Source organism: Simochromis diagramma, unplaced genomic scaffold, assembly GCF_900408965.1.
Source record: "Simochromis diagramma unplaced genomic scaffold, fSimDia1.1 OVJJ01000304.1, whole genome shotgun sequence".
NCBI classification, from domain to species: domain Eukaryota; kingdom Metazoa; phylum Chordata; class Actinopteri; order Cichliformes; family Cichlidae; genus Simochromis; species Simochromis diagramma.
Genome location: NW_024387030.1, coordinates 11,879,735 through 11,899,049, shown reverse-complemented (window position 1 = coordinate 11,899,049; position 19,315 = coordinate 11,879,735). Strand labels below are relative to the sequence as shown.

Genomic DNA, 19,315 nt, shown 5'->3' with positions numbered 1-19,315 from the left:
GCTGACGTTTGAGCACTCTGCTGGAAATGTTTGTCACAGGGATACACAAATACAGTCAGAGGCCAAAGCTGTAGGTACCCTTCGTACAGTTATTTTGCAACAGCTCCCAAGTTACGGAAGCATGTCAGTGCGTCTTGTTAAGTAAATTTATATTCCTGCACGAGAACCTGTGCACAAACGAGTTTTACGAGAATTAAAGTGCCCCAAATTGCATTTGACATGTATGTTTGATGTATGGTGAATATTACCTAAGGAGTAACTTTACAGAGTCATATACATTACCATAAGGTAAACACCAGCTATAATGGTATTTTACATTTGTAATAATAACAATTATTATAATTATGCTTAATTATGATGTATAATGACTTTGTAGTAGTTATTGCCACTTATCCTTAAATAAAAAATGCACATGCTACATTCATCAATGATGATATAACCAAATTCAACAACCACGTCTTTAAATACTCGACCACTCCAGCATGCAATAATTCCACAGGGAGACTATAATCTTTCAGTGCAGCCAGAGAGAGACACAAGGAACAGTGTGGGTGTAGAACACAAGTATGGTAACTGAATACTATGTGACTAAGGCAATTCTTTCACTTAGGAATGTGGGATATGTGAATTAGACTTTTATTAGCTTGCTACGTATATGCAGCCTCTACGGAGATGACAACTGTTTGAATTCTGTGAAAGAATTTTTTTTTAAAAAGCATAAAAGCTCTCTTGTCTCAGCTCACAGTGCAGATCTGATCCCCAAAGCAGAGGGAACCCAAAATGACCTGAAAGGGATTACATCATCCTGGAGCAACACTGGCTTACACAGTGCAGTACGTTCTACAGTAATCATATTGCCATGTCATTCCCCATAAGCTCCGTCTATTTAAATCCTTTAATTATGTACCAGCAGCACCGAAGCAGTGTTTACTGTAAGAGTCCCGGGTACCTAGTTTTGTATTGTACTTGTGCCTTGTGTTAATAAACTTGGGTGGAGGAAGAGCCCTCCAGGCACTCACAGCAACTGTAATGAGAGTGTGTTTAGTCTAGAGTCTGTGTAAGACTAATACTGATGGATTGTATGGCTCCAGGTCAGGTCTTGCACTCTTACATATTGGTGGAGGCTTATAGAAGAATCAAGGAAACGTTTCATGAGGTCGTGCTCTCTCCATTTATTCATTTGAGAAGAAATGGCGATAATGTGTAGTTTTGAAAAACTACATGTTGTCACCAGAAATAATAAAGAGATTGTTTATAGTTTCTAGCTGTCTGGAGTGGTCAAAAGAATTCATCAATAAAATGCAGCTGCTCTAGTTAAACAAGTAGCAAAACATCAGGATAAGATACCTAGATATGTTGATCGTGTTTCACTCAGAAGTTCATTTTCTAAGAATTAGCGAACTTTTCCCACTGAAGCCACGCGGCTCTGCTTCCCTACTAGCCAGCCCAGACTTGCCCTCTCACGAGATAAGATAGTGTTGACTACAGGATAGTGTGTAGAGACTAGTGTGGGGCCTCCAGTGCGCTTAGTCACCCTCATTCACATCCTGTGCTCTGAAGTTTTACTGGTTTATGATCTTTGCACCAGCAGTCGAATCCTGACAGTTCAAAGTAGCATGACAAATTGAGAATCCCTGCCCCGTGGACAGATCCTAGGCAGGATTTTCTTAGGCTGTTGAGTTTTTTTAATTACTAGATAGAAAACTGAAAAAAATGAATTCAGGTTCTTTTTTTACTTTTTCTTTTGACAGATTTCTCACATCTACTTTTTTATCGATAGTTAAGGTAAATTAATTATTGTAGGCTACACAAAAAAAAACGCCCTTGCAATGACAGTTCTAAGCTAAAATGTGGGGTATCTACAGTATTGTGTAAAAGACTTGAACCTACCCTCCTTCATAGCTTTATAGGAAAATGTGGAAAATGTGAAATAGTTGCAAAAATATATTGCAACATATTTAAACATGCATGGAATTATATATAAGGCATAAATAGAGTGAGTAAAATTCCAACAAGCTTGAAGAAGAAAGCTTATCTAAGACAGTTGAGAATTTGTTCCTCAACAAATTCTCAACTGTCTTAGATAAGCTTTCTTCTAATTTCTTTAAGTAGTCTTCAGAAATAGTTCTCCAGGCTTCTTGAAGGACATTCAAAGCTCCTCTTTGGCTGTTTCGCTCCCTTTTGTTCTGTTCTCTGTCGAGATGATCCCACACTGCTTCAGAAATGTTGAGGTCCGGGCTCTGATAGTGTTTTTCTATCCATGTATGCTTTTACTGCATTGGCATTGTGTTTGGGATCATTGCCCTGCTGAAAAACGAAGCTGCATGTTGGATCAAGAATTGACTGTAGTTTTCTGCATCGATAATTCCATCAATTATGACAAGCTCACCAACAGCACAGCAATGCAGACCTGAACCATGACAGAGCCTCTGTTTAGTTTCCTTAAATTTGTTTAAGAACACGCCGCACACCCTGCCGAGATATGCTATTTTTGGCTAATATACAATTTAAAATGCGACACAAGTTAATCCCTTATGTTAGATGCCCTTTTTATGCAGGGTTGATTCATAGGTCAGTTTTATGTGTAAATGGTCAGGTACAAGAGCTGGACTGAAAAAGAGGAAAAAGCAGCCAATGTCTTAAGAAAACATGTATATCCTACAGTCTGGTGAGTTTTTATGTTCTTAAACAATCACAGCGCTTCAACGTGGCTGGACAAAACAGCACTGGGAAAAATCAACCACATCAATCAGGCTTTAACCTTGAAAACAAAAACAAGAAGAAATGGACCCTTGGAGAGACAAACACCTGAAGCAAATCTGAGAATTCACTCTTGTTTGAACAGTGACCAGATAAGATAGCTCAAAGTTATCAGCACAAGATGAATTCCCAGAGGAACCTCCAGGAGGAGTTTCATCAGAGTAGTGGGAGGGAGAAAATCAATCCCTCAAACCACATATAGTGACAAATAACCACCAAAACCTGAAGCAAAATTAGTTATACCCTCAACAGCTTTATTTAGTCAGAAACCACAAAGTCTAAATTGAAAAAAAGAAAAAAAAAAAGTAATTTCCGCATGACTGTAAAAGTTCCTAAGTAAACACTCTACAACTGTGTAAACACAATCAGAATCATGTGGCCCACAATGAAAGCATACTTTTATTTTTCCCAGACACTGAGCCAACTCTGGTGATGTTGCACGCAATTCTGAATTCAAAGAGACTAACCATATTCATTTTGCAAACTCATTCATCGCATTCACTCATTCATTTTGTGTCTGTCGAGCAGTAAAAAATGTATTGTCTTGCATGCAGTTTTTACACTCCTTTATATACTAACTAAAGTCAATACAGAAGGTCACTTCAATATCATCTTTTATATGCTGACTGAATGGCAAGTAAAGTTTTCCTCTAACATATTTATGCTGTATGTCTGCAGAGAGCAATGGTGCCACAGAAAAAGGAGAAAAAAATCTTCAATAGAGTCCTGTGACTTCCTTTTTACTTTGCATTACATATGCACATATAGACTGGTATTTTCTCCATCCGTATCAGAGTCTCAGTATGTCTTCTCCATATACTGACTCACTGCCCTTTCCTTCATGCCTCTGAAGGATTTCTAAGACAGGCTTCAAGAAAGATTTTCATAAATGTCCACTTTTGCAAATCCTCCACATCCCTCTGTATGTGCCAAGAGCTATCTTTATCTTAACAGTAAAGGTCATTGGAGGAGACTTAGGGATAGGCAAAGGCTAAGCTGTATTCATTGGACTCTACTTTTCTATCTATCTATCTATCTATCTATCTATCTATCTATCTATCTATCTATCTATCTATCTATCTATCTATCTATCTATCTATCTATCTATCTATCTATCTATCTATCTATCTATCTATCTATCTATCTATCTATCTATCTATCTATCTATTATTATTATTAACATTATTATGATTTCTTAACTCCTTAATGTAATGTGTGGAGGTAATCTATGTCTTAAAACATAAGCAGGATTTATCCCTGCATACAAAATATTAACACAGATCTGATATGAGCGACACAAAATCTCCAATTTATTATTCCAGTCTCATGGGATCTTTTTAAACTGAGTTCGAGTGTCAATAGAGGAGCTCAGGATTACAAGATGAGAGCTGTAAGACAATTCGGATAATGAACAGGAAAGCAAAGTTTCGAGAAACCATAGAGAGAATGAATTTAGTCATAAAAGTGTGAGCGGATTAGCGCTTCTCTTATTTCTAACATTTCCTCTTTGAGGTTCTTACACTAATCTCATTATAAGTGTCTGTCAAGCATACATGACAATTCATTTTAACAAGGTAGAGTGTTCTGCTCCCTTTAAATTCGCAGATTGCTTCACAAATGAAAACACAGAGAGAAGTTCCTTTGGAACAGGCACAGACTAAAGAAAGAAAAGAGAAGGTTGAGGATTTTTGATCATTTCAAACCCAGAGTAACAGTAATGGTTTAAATGAGGATGTTTTTTTTCTTCCTTGGAAAGGAGTTCATTGTGACTACTGCAGTGTTTAATAGTAGCCAAAGGGAATCAGTTGTTGAAAAGTAGGAAAGGAGATGCTGAATAAATTTTCATGCTTAATGTTTATTCTTTTTGCACAATATGATTCATTGTATGAATCCTTGTAATGAATAAGTGCTGGGAATTATGATTGCTGACTTTCAGACAGAAGCTTTGTTCTCATTTTTCACTTCAGGAGTTTTTATTCCCCTTAAGATCAGCGCAACTATTGTCATAAAGAAATAAGACTGTGCTTTAGTCATATTGCAGTTTTACTACGAAACTACTGAAAGAATAAAAGGGCAGCTCATAAAACACTGTGTTCCAGATAAACCTGTGGAGGAAGCAACACATAATTAGTGTCTTGGTAATTGGGGAGAACCATTATAGCGCACTTAGTGTGATGCTAGACTAAATTGTTTGCCAACAGAACATAATGATTTTACACTCTGTAATTGTGTTTTTTATAATAGCTGCCTCCCTTTTCTTTTAACAAGAAAATGTGAAAAATATCCTGAGGCATTGGTTTTGAACTACTTTTATATAACAATCCCACTGCATAAATATTACACTGCCTCTTTGAATGTGCCTGCTGATATATGTAACTTTTAAAGCCACCCAAATGAAAGTGGCTATAATAGGCCTCATACTAACTATCAAGATATATCACAACCCCTGTGATCTCTAGGTGTCCATCACTGGAATAACCTGACCACTATGGATAAATACCATGAGGGGTCTTCAAGCACCAGGAAGACCAGCACCTTAATCATGGCTAATCCCTGGTAACTAGACATGTCTTGGGGGGACAAAGGAATGGACACATCACCCCAATTAGTAGAAGCTCTAGCTTTAAAACCCTGTCATTAGGAGTCCATAACCTTCCTATCACTCAGCATAGCCTCTCCTTGATGCAGTGTTACAATTTGTCACTTTTATGCACAGTAATCTTGTGGTCTGGTAGTATGCATACATGCTCAGAGCTATACTGTAATAATATGTGTAAATGAACCACAAACATTACACAGAGTACAGGAAGACAATCCAAATATATCATTTTCGGTGAGGTAAACTGGGCCTGTGCCATGTTGCTTGAGAGTGTATAAACTTACTGGGATGACTTATGTATGATATTCCTTCAAGCATTAATATGAATAAACAGGGAGTGTTGCCCAAGCCACACAGTGCCTGCAAAGGTATGTCAGTATAGTTTGTGGTTGGCATATTGGAATTATACTTTGGAAAGAAACTTGCATTTCAAATACTTTTTCTTTTGGTTAATGAACGGGGAACAGGTACATGGATTATGAATGTCCATATAAATATCAGCTCAGTATGCAGATAGGGTCCCCGGTGTTTTAGTGTAAGATAGCATTTGCAGGCCTTTGCTGCTAGACAGCGGAGCATTAACCGTTATCTCGGCACAAGCACTACCATTAAGCCTGGAACAATAAGACCAGGGTCAAGGATGAAGTTGAATGACAGCTCGGGATGAATATAATTTGCAAGGAAGCGATAAAAAGGGGTCTTGTACTCACACTAAAAAGCAGAATAATAATTTTTTTCACCAGGTTGTCGGCTCCAACATATTTCCATTCTTCGCTCCATTTTCGAGCGAAGGGGTCAGATATAAAAGAGGACAATGACCAAGCCGGCGAGATTGATGGTGAGAATGAACAGGCCAGCGGAATCTCGACTAAATCAAAGCCATTCACCGTTAATGAAAATAAGAGAGAGACCACACTGTAAATCATCTTATGGTTTAACATATTAGTGATAATGAATTCACGCTGCCACGTTTAACCTTAGTTTTGCAATTCATTATATTTGAGATTAACAAGGGAGGGAACTTAAGTGAACTGTCTGCAGGGAATTACAGCTGGGGCCTCATTGTCAATCAAGGATTGTGTTTCGATGTCTTTCATTAGGGTTGGAGGAATTAAATAAGACTTTCTTTTAATGGCGAATGGCTCTCCTATTTAACGCTCCTCTTGCTCTCCCAAGATGGTTAACTCTTCATTACCCAAATTAAAGGCATCCATCTCTGTTGGCTCCTGCCACATTGCCATGACCTCTACCTGTCAAAACTTTCATGTAAGCACTTGAGTGATGGATGATACCCCCGAACCCCGTTGTCAAAATTATCCAGTGACTGTCCAACCCTCTCTGATCCATTCAATCCATCTCCCCAGGCTACCTGCCACCAGCCACGGTGTAACAATGAAGCCGAGGTGCTAATTTACTCTCATAGAAATTAGAAACTACCTTTTAATTATATGCCTGGGAGTGTTCTAAGAGTTCACAAGGATCACCCTGAAAGCTTTTAGCTCCACATTGTGGGGGCTGATCATTTATATTCTTCAAACGTTTTATTTCAGGGGTCGTTCGACATACTTAGGACCGGAGGGAATTTGTCACACCATCAAGAACGGGAAAGAAAGAAACTTTTGGCATCATTTGAAGGTCACTGCTGTTGTTTAAAGAAGCGATAAGTTAATGCAGCAAAATATTTACGTTCATCTGTTTGATTAAAAAGTTTTAGGACAGATAATTGAATTTAGTTGTCAATAGGGACTTGATGACTGAAATACAAACCCTAATATATGCAGCTCGGGCTCTGATCAATAGATAGAAAAAAGATGTGGTTGTTACTGGTTCCACTCTGGAATTGCATCATGCTGAACTGTTTATAGAGACTCTTTGTCGACAAAGGAAGCAGAGTTGTCTGAACTTCTTCCCAGTTTTTTTTCCCTCTCTATTTGCATCACCTTCAGACACATGTAAATATTCAAACACATGCCACACGTCATACATAAAACATGATATAAGTGGTCCCATTCTTGTCTGACCTCTTGTGCTCCCGCTTCTTTCCAAGACAGATGTAGATAACACTCCAGACACACCTCACTTCCTGAGAGGAGAGTTATGGCTTCCTGCAAGAGGCACAGCCATCCCCTGGAGTCCTGAGGAGTTAGACAGCTACCTATGGAGAGGGCACATCTCTGACTTGTAGACCTGCTCTGAGGCTTCTCCTCTCACTTTGAGATCCTCCATGTACCTGTCAAAGGGTCAAAAGGGTACGTTCACTGTAGACAAGAGGACTGTGTTTGTGTTTCTGGGTGTGTTGTTGTGTGTGTGTGCGTGCGTGTACATGTGCGACCCCACCCCCACCCAAGCTGTGACAGATGCCAGGCTGTTTATGTGTGAGGTGTGGGAATGCTTTGCGGGCAGGTGGGTAGATATGCATGTATTTGCGAGCGCATGTGTGTAGGGAGGTGTGTGCGTGTGGTTTGCCGTGGTTGGGTTTGAGCAGCGGTAGTATAATGTGAGAAACTGCACTTGTCAGAGTGTGCAGACATGCATGTGAATTTATTTGCGCACGTGTCAGTACCTTCACACACTTCATCTAACTGTACAAGGAGTCAAATGAGAACTTGTTGCCAGGCTCTGTAGAAAAAAAATGAACCCCAAAACTGCTGTCCATAACCAGAGCACAACAGATGGGGAGCTGCTGTTCTCGCAGCCAAGCAAATGATGAGCTAATTGTAGTGAACGAGGTGACCAAAGTTGGTCATATCTTATTCAGGATTATGACTCAATCCTAGAAGCTTGTGGCACTTAGGTAATTATTCAATCAAAGAGAGGATGTGTCAATAGAAGTCGACAAGAGATTAATTATAAGTCAGGGATGGGTTCAGCTCTTTGTTTTTCCTGGTCTTCTGTCACGGTAGTGGCAAAAATGAGAGCTGATGGGTGAGTGACAGCTCTAGTGAAGCAGGAATAATCACAGTGGTATAGTTAACACAAACTCCCTTTAGCACGGACTGAGATCAATTCAGTTCTGTCCTTGATTAAAATGTTTAATTAGCTGTATTAAAGTGGAATATGAATCTTAGGAACACAGAAACATTCTTGAGTGAAGGAAATAATTATTTGATCCCCTGCTAAATTTGTAAGGTTGCCCAATTTTAAAGAAATGAACATCTTTAAGTTTTTATCATAGTTTGATTTTAATAGGGGCAGACAGAATATCAACCACAAATCCAGAAAAAACACACACAAATAAAGTATTTTATTCTCAAACAAAACATGGCTTAGTACTTGGTGGCAAAACTTTATTTGGCAAGCACAGCGACGAGACATTTCTTGTAATTGGCACTAGGTTTGCGTCTCAGGAGGGACTTTGGCCCAATCTTCTTTACAGAAAGTCCTTCATGTTTCCTGACTATTTGTAGGCCTTTCGAAGTTTCAGCACACTCCACAGATTGTCTCTAGGACTGAGGTCTGGAGACTGGCTAAGCCACTCCATGACCTGCTCCATAATGTGCATCTTGTCTGGCTGAGCGAAGGAGATTCTTGTCTGAGATTTTATGGTACATGGCCCAGTTCATTGGTCCCTCAGTGCAGTGAAGTTGTCCTGTACCCTTTGCAGTTTACACCTCCATGCTTGACTGTCTGGATGCAGTTCTTTAAGTCACACTCAGCATTTCTCTTCTTTCAAACACAGCAGGTCAAGTAACTTCAAGTACATCCGACCACATAACTTTCACAAAAGCCTTTGCCGAATCATTTAGATGTTCACTGGCAAAGACGGGTTTGTACCCTGTATCTTCTTGAGCAGAGGAACCTTGTACGGACTACAAAACATCATTTATTATGGCGTAGTGTGTTAAAAATGGTTTTCTTGGTGACTGTGGTCCCAACTGTTTATCATCCTTAAATCACAAGGCAGGATCTTGCATCGTGAGGTCCAGACCACGGGTTATTGGTTGTTGATGGTCATTTTGTATTTCTTCCATTTCTGAATAATCATCTCAACAGTTGTCACCTTCTCACTTAGTTTCTTGCTGATGGCCTTGTAGCCCATTGTGCATGTCTACAGTCTTATTCCTGACATCCTTTGACAGCTCTTTAGTCTTCCTCGTGATCGTGGATAGGTTGGAATAGAAGAAACTGATACGGTGGACAGATGTGTTTTATACACATAATGAGTGAGCTCAGGAGTATCTGTTATTGATTGATTGATTGCAATCTGTGTGCCACATGGACACAGCCAATCTGTGGTAGTCTGGCTGCGTTGTAGGGAATCGAATACTTATTTCACTTATTTCAATGACATACAAATCAGTTAATAAATTTTATGTAACATGTCTATCTATTAAAATCAAACTAGCATAAAAATTAGAGACCATTCATTTCTTTGGAAGTGAGCAAACCTACAAATTCAGCAGGATATCAAATAATTATTCCCCTTACTGTAACTTGAGGCCTTTAGTATAAGCTAAAGCTAACTTTTTTCTGTATCTACAGCCCTCGTTGGTGGCTTAGGTAATATAACACAATGCAAATATATAGCTGCACATGGGAATGTGTGTGTATGTGTGCCTCTACAAGCTCTTCAACAGCTATAGGAGATTAAACAGGCCAATAGAAGGTCTATGAGTCACTCAGCCAATCTTAGTAACCTGCCATTACTGCCATTATTCATAGAAAACTGTACAGGGATAAAAAGCACTGGGAAATTTTCTCTTTGTTATCTGCCAACAGGTTCAAACGAATAACTGTCATCTCTTAATGTATATGCCCTTTCAAGTTTGAGGGAGTGACCAGTATCTTGACATCTCAGAGACTGCAGCGATGATTTATAAATCAGACCGTCCACAACTTCTCACCTTCAAACACATAACCCGAGGAAATGATAAATTTCAGCAAAAAGTTGTGCAAAGATTTGTTTGTGTTTTACTTCCTTTGTTGAAATATGTAGTTACAAGTTGTTAAATTAGTTTTAAACAAAGATTATTTAATCTTTTTCATCTTTCAAATATCAGTCATCAAAACACTTCAGTCCTCTAATCAGCCTTTGTTCCAGAGAGGATTGAGACAGTGCGACTGAAGCGTCATGTATCCCGATTCCTCGGGATTCCCCTCCATGTGTTTTATCGAGTCCTGCTGTTTTATTTGGCTGACGGGGAACAGGATGTGAGATTTACACCAGCAGAGACAAACAGGAGCAAGCTGAGACACAAAGATGGATTTGGTGGTTAACTCCCCGATCGTGTCATCAGAGAAGAGAGATAAATGGTGAAAGGAAAATAAGCGAGGGGAAGCGGACTATTTTTCCTAAAGCTCCACGGAAGTTTCTAATTATATCCACTCTGAGACCTGCAACCTCCATTGAGACACTGAACCACCCACTGACACATTTTCGACACCAGATATATGCACATACACACACCCTTACTAAGACCTGACCTTCGCTGGCTTTGTAGTCCCTTCTGAGTAAGAACCAAATTAAAGAGAGGAAAATACAGCCATCTCTCTTTGCTGCTGTTAAAGACCACTAATCTCTTATTTAAAGTGACGTTAATATGCAGCAAGTTTTCACACTAACATACTTCCGTCACTAAAAAAAAGTGATGGGAGAAAGGGAATACAAGAGGAGGGAAGATGTGTATGTGTGCATGTGCATGCGTGTGAGGTTGATTGAGGGCAAGGGCTGTCAAGCCTTGTAATATGGAAGCTAAGCCACAGAGCCCCCAGCCCCAGGCGGGCAGATGGTAGGGTGGGCAGTGAGGGGCGAGGGTCCACTATCTCTAATTCTCAGCTGTACTTGTAAGATATGCACTATGTATAAAATGTGCTGGCAAAGATCCATGTCCTTCAACTCCCTATGTACCCCTGTTGGCTCCACCCTAGCCAGCTGTGTCTGTGTGAGCTCACTGGGCTCTGACAGCAGGGATCAAAACAACATGTGAACCAGCCACGACACGGACCACCATCAAAACAAGCGAGCACCCACGACAAGTCTCCCATATCTACATCACAAGAGTTGAGGTGTGTTAAGAGCGGCGCCGGGACTTCTGTGTGTGTTTGTGTCTCCATCAAACACGACGATGGCTAATGCATTAGTCAGTGATTGTATCACACTGGGATGTTGCTGAGCACAATTAGCTCTTTGAGCTGCAGTGGAAGCAAAACGTGAGCCGACACGAACCACAGAGCTTTGTATTCAGATCAAGGGAAAACTCAAAGCTCCACCAAAACTTTGTTACCTTTTTCTTTGTGTGTGTGAAAGTGAGTAGACACACTTACAGAAGCACGCCTCACAAAGACAGTGAGAGCATGATAGACTGACAAAGTGAGTAAGTGGAAGAATATGAAAAGAAGATGAAAGTATGTGCGTATCCCTGCTGATGTTACCATTCAGTCCGCACGGTCCAAAGACAGGAAATGTGTGCCTTCCTGTTTGATCATGTTAAAACAGAAGAAACATAAAAATAGACAGGACAGTAGAAATATTTAACATGCCTGCTTACTTTTAAGTGAACAGGTGAGCTTAATAAAGAGGCCCCATTGTGGAACTAGTTCATTTTGTGGGTATAAAAACAGGGTGGGGGATAAAAGAATAATATGGAAAGAAAAATGAGGAAAACATCAAAGCAGATGACAGCTCAATCAATTCATAAATGCCTCTGGACAACTGCAAACCGAGGATTAAATTAAAGAGGCCTGCCTGAAGTACCTAAATACATTTACCACATCAAAATCTCTTATTAACAAATTTAATTCAGCCAATTATAAGGGAGAGATTGTGATGACTTAAAGAGAAAAAGACGTACTACACTGCAGGCTTCCCCTCATCTCTCACGCGAGCGTGTGCATGCACATGTCACACTTGAACTATGTTCTCTTGGCAGAGAGGTATTGTCTGTAGTATTTGTGGGTGACTGGAACAGATAATCAGTTGTTTAGCTGTCCTCTTCTTCCCACAGGAAAGAGCTGACAGCTTTAGGCCATCACTTAGGTCACGTATTAGAGGCTGTATTATCATGGTGTCTGCACAAACACACACACACACAGACCCGCATTCGCGGCCATATACACACTCAAAATGATCCCCTGTGTGGCAGCTATAGCAGATGGAGTCCTGAGTGACATGTCCTGGCAGAGGAAGGTTACATCATGTAAATAATGTGATACTCTGCCAGACTTTAATGACATTAGAATTAATTCCAACTCTGTGTTTTATGCCCCACACATACACCCAGTCAAACACACGCGCGCACACACAGAGACCTCATTCAGTTGTTTACTATGCTCGTTTGCATCTGTAAACCTCAGCTGGCTTTGAAATTACATTTCTGGTCGTTATAAAGTTGATTATGACATTTTAACTTAATGTATTCTAAGGTTCAGAATACTTACTTGCTAAGTGAAGTTTTTTTTTTTTGGAGATATTCTCCACTTTACAGTGCAGCTCTGCTAACCATATGCTGTTTAAAACTGATTATTAGATTTGATTAATGTGTATCATGCACAATTACTGGAATATAATTGAACACAGTGGTCGCTTTTGGCACTGCTCCCTGACAGTGGACATGTGCCGACACGACTGAGGGAGTTAAAAAGGCCAAGCAGCTGCCGAGACAGACGTGACTTCTGCTCGAGCCAGAAAAAATGTAATATGTTCAAACTATATTTCACTGTATTGTTTACTTTGAAGCCCCCAGATGTTGTGAACATGTGGATGTTTTATATGGTAGTTAACAGCAGGTCACGCTTGGACTGCCACTCCCTCAGAAACAATTAATAAACTATAAACAGTCTAATGTCCCCTCCCCTGAGCATTAGGTTCATACTGCTTCCGTGCAGAGAAGAAAGGCGGTGAAAATTTGCTTTCAGTTCACTGGGGGGGATTTCTTTTAACTTTTTACAACTTCTCTGCTGCGGAGCTGTTGCTGTTCATTTGACCAGCACTTAGGGGACGGTACAGTGAGAGCAAACTGATGATGTGGCTGAACTCCATGACTCCATGTTTCTCCCGGCTGTTTTTGTTTGCTGCTGTACACAGACACCTTATCCAAACGTAAGCGTATTTTGTTTCAAGTGAGGCTTGTTCTGACATGATGCAAGTAAATATATCTGTTGTCTGGTGGCGTCTGATCTGATTAGTGTGCCATGAAAGGCTCCATTGAGCGCAGGAATCTGGTTTATGCAACATGTCCAATTATAAATGTATAAATGGATGACTGGATTTCGGCTTTGAAGGCAGATGGAAAATTCATTACACCAAACAAGCCTTAAAAGGAAAACATGGAAAAGTCTAGCTTTTGTTTATGCTTTTCTGGTTTGAGCTTCACCTGTCCTTAAGGATGAATGCATTAAACATTTGTTTTACTGTAGAGGAACTGAGCAAAAGCTTATCAATTTTTTAAACAAACCCCCTTTGCAAATAATAAATAAAATCTGTATCAATAGACTTTTATGCATAGGACAGATTGTGTAGGTTGGATTAAGTCATCACAGTCCCTGGGAGCTAGCATTCTCAGTTTCATCATCACAGATGGCTTATCCCTTACCCGGGATCCTCTAGCAGGGGTTCAGGGGTCACCCTGCCATCAGAGGAAGCCATCACTGAGTAGCTGACCCCTCCTCTAGCCCCCACCTTTCATCTGTCTCTCTGATTAGTTTACCCATGTGACAGATAGCAACTCAAAATGAAACACCCCATGGACACCCTCCTGGATTTATATATATATATATATATATATTGTTCAGCCTGTGAGTTGAGGTGGACGGCCTTGTCTTGGTAGGTTTACAGTTGTGCCGTACTCCTTCCATTTCTGAATGATTGCTTGAACAGTGCTCTGTGGGATGTTCAAGGCTTGGGAAATCTTTTTGTAGCCTAAGCCTGCTTTAAATTTCTCAATAACTTTATCCCTGACCTGTCTGGTGTGTTCTTTGGACTTCATGGTGTTGTTGCGCCCAATATTCTCTTAGACGACCTCTGAGGCCGTCACAGAGCAGCTGTATTTGTACTGACATTAGATTGCACACAGGTGCACTCTATAGGTCATTAGCACTCATCAGGCAATGTCTATGGGCAACTGACTGCACTCAGACCAAAGGGGGCTGAATAATTACGCACACCCCACTTTGCGGTTATTTATTTGTAAAAACTGTTTGGAATCATGTATGATTTTCGTTCCACTTCTCACGTGTGCACCACTTTGTATTGGTCTTTTACGTGGAATTCCAATAAAACTGATTCATGTTTGTGGCTGTAATGTGACAAAATGTGGGAAAGTTCAAGGGGGCCGAATACTTTTGCAAGCCACTGTATATATATATATATATATATATATATATATGCACACCGTGTATACTCACACACACATACACACACACACACATTCTGCTAGTGAATGCACTTTCAATTACAAGAAGAAGAGAGGTGAGCCTTTAAATGTTCACGACTCGCAGCCCAGGGCTCTGCTCTGTTGGGTTCTTGAGAGCAAATCCATCCACTTGCCTTCAGCTGCATATCAGGTGTCCTCTAGCTTGTCTCTCACACGTGATTGGTGCGTACCTACCCCGCAGCCACAAATGGGGCTCTGCTAAATGCAATGGCATCCAGTACTCATTCAGTCTTGACATTATGTAATGGACAGCTAGCAGAGGCTCAAACAAAACTTCACAGTCTGTACATCTGTACGTGGTTGCTGTGTTTATAAGTAGAATTAAAGCATTCTCCTTTACGCTTATTCTATACAGTAACATTTCTCTATAATAAACGCCTGTTTTTGTTTGGACTTTGCACAGGTTGTAGTCTATGTTCTCTATCGTACATGAGGTAGTCTGTTTGAAAGAGCTTATTATATTTGAAGGATGTCACATTGTCAAGTTCATGACTTGAACATTAAGCCCTGGTCTTAACCCACTGTGGAGGAGTGACAAAAATGAAGTGCAGCATGGGTCTAAAGGTGCTCTTTAGACAACAGGTACCAGCGTAAGGGCTGATTTGAAGATTTCCCTTCGCCATACACTTAGAGAAGTGTAGGCTGCATGTTGATGCAGTCATCAGGGGGTGATTTGGCTGATATACGAGGAGACCTATTGCTCATCAGAAAGCTATCCACCATGCTGATTGAGTCATATGTAGAGCCGCTGGGATAATTTGTCACAGGCCTGCCAGGTCAATGGACTTTGATTGGAACACGGTATGAACTCGAGGATTTCCACTGAGTTGAGTACTCTCACACACTCTCTCAGTCTCAAGATCTTTTCTCACCGTCATATCACATCTTTTATTTTTTTTTTTGTTCTTTATTTCTAAGTTTTCTGAGTTGCACTGTTGCCTTGTTCCTTTTTGTTTCTTCCTTTGAAAAACTTACTTTAAAATCTCAACATCTCCTCTCTGGTGTCTGTATTTTTCCAGCCTCTTTTCTCTTTGCCTCTTTTTTTTCCCTGGCCTCAGCCTGGGGCCCTCTGCTTGTTGAAAGGTAACAGAATCTTCCGGAATGACCCGCTTGAAATCGCTGGGTTGATTCACTGATGTTTCTGTCAGGGAGAAGCACACAGCACAGGACTGTATCCCCCACACTCCACAAAACTAGAGGTGTCAATTACAGTAAAGATCTATGAAAAGGGAAACAAAAAAAAAAGAGTGGTCCATGATCCAGACTGAACTGTTAAATGTGACAAAAAAAGGAGACCAGCAGACATACATTTCCAGAAACCTTGTCTGAAGCACCTGTTCATTTTGTGGTTAAGCCTGAAACATTAAAACATGTGGCTTAACTGGGGAGCTAGCTGTAACTCTGCCAAAGGCTTGAATATACAAGTTCAGCTGTGCACTGTAACTTTTAGCACTTCACAGTGAAAATCACAGCCTTTGCACTTCTAAGCTGAGCAGTGCAGTTCCCCTTCATTACCTTTCTCCAGGAAAAAAGAAAGAAAGAGAGGTTTGAAAGCAGGGAGAAAGAAATGATGTGAACTTGAATAACTGAAGAAGAAGAAGCATGGCAAAATACCTGCAGTGACTTTCAAAAAACCACAAGATCTTTCATCTGACTGTTTTGGCATTGCCAGGTGGGAGACTCTGTACTGACCATAACATAGGTATGCCTAATCCTCTTTCATCTGCAATATCACACAATGGGAGTATCTGTCCGAGTGAAGAGGGAGATTCATGCAGACATAAAAGGCCGACGAGGGAGTGTTGCATGTCTGTACCAACCTTGTCCTGGTCCTTATTATTCTTTGCACATAGCTGTAAGTCTAAACAAGACCAGCTTCCTGAGGAGGACTGCTGTGCACTCTCTGCACTCACGCTGGCCCTGGTGTTGTTCTGCTCCAGTGTGTATGTGAGCGAGTATGTGTTTGTATGTGTGCAAGGAGGCTGCACCGTTAAGATGACCCTGCTTTCATTCTATAGGGGCTTTCACTCGGCAAGAGCTCGGCCCCTGTAAAGAGTGAGACTGTGCTGGTGCCTCTCTTAGCCTCTCTTTCTTGTGCAGACGTCTCTTCTCTTTCATTCTCTCTCTCTCTCTCTCTTTCTCTCTCTCTGCAGCAGCAGCTTGAGTACTTCCAGCTGCCGACATTGGATACCACCTCCTCCACACACGCAAACTCTCAAAATGGACATACACAGGTACAAACTGGGCCAGTATAGAGCGCATGTACCAAGACTGCCCTCTACATACATGCATTTGCTGAAATGCCTAGAGTTTCTAATTGTGTCTGCATTTTTTAGCCCATATTGTTGTGTGTTTATGTAATCGGTCTATGTGTGCATGCAGACAAATCAGCCTCGTCTGCATCCTCCGTCTGTGTCCACAGAGGCTGTGATGTACCATGGATAGCTGACCAAGGAAAGACACCCCACCTTGCAATGTGCTGCTTTAGCTTCTCAACATAAGAAAAACTCCAGCAAAGGAAAACAAACGAAGCAGAGAAGACAAACGCAACGAGAGATAGTGCAGTTTCAAATCCCTCCGTCAAATGTGACCTGCTAGAAACTTTGAAACAAGCAGATGTACACACTCCTCATCCCGCAAGCAGTTCCTCTGTAGCAGCACTATGTCTGTCAGTTCTTTCATCATGTTATGAAATAAGAAGAGAGCACAAGAGGAACTTGTTGCTGGGCTATAAGACCAAAGCAGCCCAGAGAAAAAATGGTAATGCAAGCAAGAGCGGCGGCAGGGGTCTGCCGGGGTGTAACCATAGCTGCTAAACTCGCATTCAGGCCTTTTCCAGAGCAGGGCTCAGAGTATGCAGACGACCCAGGGGCTAGAGACTTAGGGAGGACTTTAAGCTTCTTTGTCAAGCTCCTCGGAGCTCAGTCGACTGCTGTGAAGAGGCCGAAGCATGCAGCTGTCTAGCAACAAGAAACCCCTCATACCACAGATACTGGCCTGTGGTTAAGGAGTGCGAGTATGAAAGTGTACGTGGTTCATATTGTGTGACTCAACATGTGGGTCTGAATTTGTGAAAGTGCACCGCTGATGAGTATCACACCAGGTGAGACATGTGTTTAGAAGGCTGATAACATGCTTTTAATATTTAGATTTCAGACTTTATAACACAAGTGTAACACCAAATACACAGTTTGTCTGCGAAAACATGCAAATGTAAAGAATCGCTTTACATTTTATGAACACACCACATCTGCATTTGTGTCATTAAAACTACGCTTAACGTGTAAGTAATGAATCAAACACCTATTCAAAGAAAGACACCCAGTTAAACTGTCTAACTCAGCCAACTAATCCCTGATTTAGAGAGGTAGGTACACTTAAGGACTTAAGCAATTTCACATGGAATAAGGATGGTGGATTCTGTCTTCTGTCACAACGCTTAAATTGCCTTTAAAGTGGGATTTCCGTATGGCTGCTACAGGCAAAAGGGATGACAACAGCCAGCAATAACTCTTTCAGTGTCCATGTAGACATGTATTAGTTTTATTTTGATATGAAAAACAGTGAAACTAATTGATCATGAGCCTTCTTTTCTGGCAATTGTAACGGCCAATATATTATAAAATTGTAGAGGCAGTATAGCAGTGACAGTGATTTATCAGTATATGAGGTCTACAGTGTTTCTTATAGGCCTCATCTACATAAAGTACGGTCCTTACAACGAACACATCAATATGCATGACTCATTCTCGAGTCCTGTGAGATGTGGCGCAGACAGAGCCACAGACATTGGACAACACAGCAAACCTAAGCGCTGTCTTTCAATGACAGTATTATCAGTGAAACTAACACCCTCTTTGGAATGCCACAAACCTGCCTGGAGACATGGAGCAGCTAGTTTTATGAAGCCCATCCCTGCACTGCCCCAAATGAGCCATGGTGAATTCTCCACCGCCAGTCAATCCCTGGGGAGGCAGTCAAGAAAACCCTATTATATTTGGGGGCAGGCACCGCTCAAACTGACAGCAACTGCTGCGACAGCAAAGCTCGCGGAAAGAGGGAGAGAGAGGGAGGTATGTTCACCATCTCTACGTGACAACAGGCTAAATTGCTCACAAGTTGGTCTCATTTGCTTTGCATGGCGATTGCGCACACAGAACAATGCACTTTGCAGTTAAAGATGAACAAACCTTCTGAATTATGCTAACAGCCCAGAGTGCTCGGGCTCCCTCGTCTTACAAGTGCTTCATCAGTTTCGCACAAAACCCAAAGTAAAAATCGAACCGTAAATACAAATTAAGCTTTGCTCTTAAAAACAGCTGCTGAATTTATTTGAGTGCTATATGATTAGCTAACTAAAAAAAGCTACGTTCATTAAGTTGCACTTTTCCAGATGTCTCTCTACGCTCAAACCATTGGGCTCCCCATTGTATGCGTCTGCAATTTAAGATCAGTTATTAATTTTATAGTCCACTTAAAATAGCCGCACCTGTAATTAGAATCTTAAATTGCTAAACTGTGCACATGCTTGTGTGCGTGCATACACACACACACACGCACACAGAGAAAACCACAAACTGGTCAT

General features: G+C 40.9%; 1 long non-coding RNA gene across 2 annotated transcripts; it reads left to right on the top strand.

Annotated features, from left to right (window-relative positions):
* Positions 1 to 3,859: 3,859 nt before the first annotated feature.
* On the top strand, positions 3,860 to 17,253 carry LOC120740243. Of its 2 annotated transcripts, XR_005697343.1 has the most exons (3): positions 3,860 to 7,608; positions 16,884 to 16,964; positions 17,153 to 17,253. It is a non-coding gene; the product is annotated as an uncharacterized LOC120740243 (long non-coding RNA). The 2 variants fall into 2 exon arrangements; XR_005697342.1 differs by having other exon boundaries at positions 16,884 to 17,253.
* The last annotated feature ends 2,062 nt before the right edge of the window (positions 17,254 to 19,315 follow it).